Raw genomic sequence first — 3051 nt, 5'->3', positions numbered from 1 at the left:
TTGCCTTCAAAGACATTGAGCTGAGTTTAGAGGCGATTCTTTGCTTCTGCTAACAGTTTTCTTTTCAAATTGGATTGAATTTTTGGCATTTGATTACCATACCTTCTTCAGTGCTTCCAGTTACTTCAGGGAGCATTATGCATTGTTTTGCTTCTGGTTTTTCTAGCTTATATTCTCTAGTCCACTCAAAAACAATATCTACTGCTTTTTTGATTACTAATGTTTTTGAAATCTTTTCCATCTATATTTAGTAATGGACTAAATAGCTCGGAATCGCGGAATCTATTGTGAAAACTCGGTTGTGGAACAAACAGGTATTTCACAAGCCTGCAGTTTACAGTTTGTGCGAAGCGAAATTCACGAGTTTATACTTCGAGCGAAGTGGAAATTGGCCGGAACTAACAGAATATAAACGCGCTGGAAAGTTTTCGCTAACTGCTTTTTTTTTACTAGTGTGTGCATGCGTGAAAAAAGTAGGCCCAAGTGGAGAAGCTGATATCCACAACCTTCGATTTTGTAGGACACACGGTGTCTCTGGTTGAAGAACTTATCCAAAAAAAATTAGTATCGCTCTAATACTCGTCATTCGAAAGCTTGAGCTGTCATCTTTAATATCCTACCAAAATTGAAATGTTCTATCGGGGGGTTTAGAACAATTTGTTTTCGAACATATATTTATAATTGAAAAACTAGTGAAATGGAAATAAATAATATGTTTCAGAAATATAAAAAGTTATCAGGGTTCTCTGATCGTACTTAAATATTCAGGGTTGTTTTTATTTATATAACAAAACAAAGCTTTACATAATATCCGATTTTTTGAAAAGGATTAAGTGGGGTAAAAATGACTCAAAAATTTGGAGTCGAAAATCAGCTGAAAACAAAATGTTGTGACTTTGATTACATTGATTTTGATTGATGATTTTGATTGATGCTTGATTTGATTGATTTCTTCAAAAATCGACATGGTAATCCTATCCTATATAATATAAAATGGCGGTTGTTAAGAGTTGCTGTCGTGGTTTCGTTATAGGATATTTGCATTTTTCTTCAAAATATGGTGGTTATTACAACTATTTTTTGCTTGTCATCAAAACTGGACCCTGTATCTAAGCTATACGTTTTATTGAGCAACTCAAGAGCTTTTATTTGATGTTTTTAAAAAATGCGCCGTTACTAAACGATCGATTTATTATTCATACATGTTTTGAATGGGTTTAACCCATTGTGTCAGGAGCGCAACTCCGTTTTGTATCGATGTCCCCCAATCGAGCTTAAATTTCCAGGGTTTGTTCATCCATGAAATAATTTGTACATATCGTCAGTTGAATTCAATACTGGCACAACTCAAAATTCATAGTTTCGAGAAAAACGCGTTTGAAAATTTTGCGTCAAAAATTTCTTTTTTCATTTTCGTGAAAAATTCAAATTTAAACACTTCCCTTTTTTATTGAATTTGTTTGGGTCTATCATGTGCATGTAATAAATAAGTATAAGATTTGTAACCTCATTTTCCGGTCTTTTCAGGGATGTTTTAGATTTGTGCAATAAAGGCACATCTACTTATATTTCGGGAATTATTGGTGCTTATTACGGGAGTCACTTTACGGTGAAATCAGAGTGAAGTGAACAAAATCCTATTACGGGACTCACGTAAGTGAGAAAAACGTCACGAAGTGACATCTGCCGGGGAATCTAGGTTATTATGAGTTTCATATCAGTGAAGTGAGAACGGAAAAAGCGACGTTTCGCGTGGACTTATTTCACGACCATTTTGAACGGTGAAATGATTCCACGAAGCTGCCATAAGTCTTAAAGTTGATTGATTTGTGATATTATGGTAAATATTGGATTTATTCTTCAGATTCAGATTCAGAATCAGAGTTTGATCCGTGCCTTAAAGCGGTCAATTTTTCATTTTTTTGCCCGATGAAAAAAATGCAAACTAGTTCAGGAAATTTTCGATAGCGAAAAAAAAACATTTTTTTTATGCCGAATGTCTTAGAAATGCAGAACACGTCAAGATCTGGTGTTATCTAAAAAAACGGGAAAAACGACTTTCTGGGAGTTAGACATTTTTGAGCTGGGAAACAATCTCATTTAACTTGTCCTATTCTCAATTTCACTTCACTGTCAATCTCACTCCACGGAGGTGATTTTTGTCACCTCACTTGAGGCGGAATCGGGAATAGGTCTAAAAAAGTGAAGTGAGCGTGAGAGTGAAATATATTTCACCGTGAAGTGACTCCCGTAATAAGCACCATTGTGAATTTGGAAACGGGTCTTTGTGAGATGAAACTTTACAGTATTTAGCATCGTTTGCCATCAATAACCCAAAACTGCAAAATTTTGAGTTGTGCCAGTATTGAATTCAACTGACAATATGAGTTTTTTTTGGGAAAAGAGCTTGTGGGGTGAAATTCAGAGCGGGATTCATGTGTTGGGGGTCCGGGACAGAAATTTTCGTGAGGCCTCTTTTCTCAAAAAAAGGTGGAAGGTGACGAGCCAAACAAAGAAAGGTCTCCAACCTGTATTCACGTCTGGTCTAGGACCAAGGGGCTCCCTCGTGTCGAAAGGAACCGGGGATTTTACCCCCCCCCCCTCACCGGGCCTGGTGAAATGGCATTCTAAACTCTAATGTCCAGGTGCTGCTAAAATCATAATGTTACTGTAACTTTGAGTAGAATGCATCGACTTTTCTGCAATTCGGTATGCTTATTGTACACGCAAAACTTTTCCTTTTTACTTTAGAAGCAATAGCGCAAAATTGCCTATTAGGTAACAAATCCATTACTTGAAAAGCCAATAAAATTCTTCCCCAGTCAAGTAACAACACATACTGTCATATATTTAGCACGTGTTACGGGAGTACGACTATCTAATAGTGGTCGTTTCAACCACATGCAAAATTTTTTCTGTCGAAATTTTTTCCGTCTCAAGTCAAAAAAAAACCGCACACAGTCGCATATGTTGCTCATGTTAGGCCTCTGCTAGGCTAGGTAAATAAACAGCCGTGAATATAGCTGTTTATTTACCTACGAGAGGAATCTC

The sequence above is a fragment of the Wyeomyia smithii genome, chromosome 2 (genome assembly GCF_029784165.1).
Source record: "Wyeomyia smithii strain HCP4-BCI-WySm-NY-G18 chromosome 2, ASM2978416v1, whole genome shotgun sequence".
NCBI lineage: Eukaryota > Metazoa > Arthropoda > Insecta > Diptera > Culicidae > Wyeomyia > Wyeomyia smithii.
Note: the sequence above shows the minus strand (reverse complement) of the source record.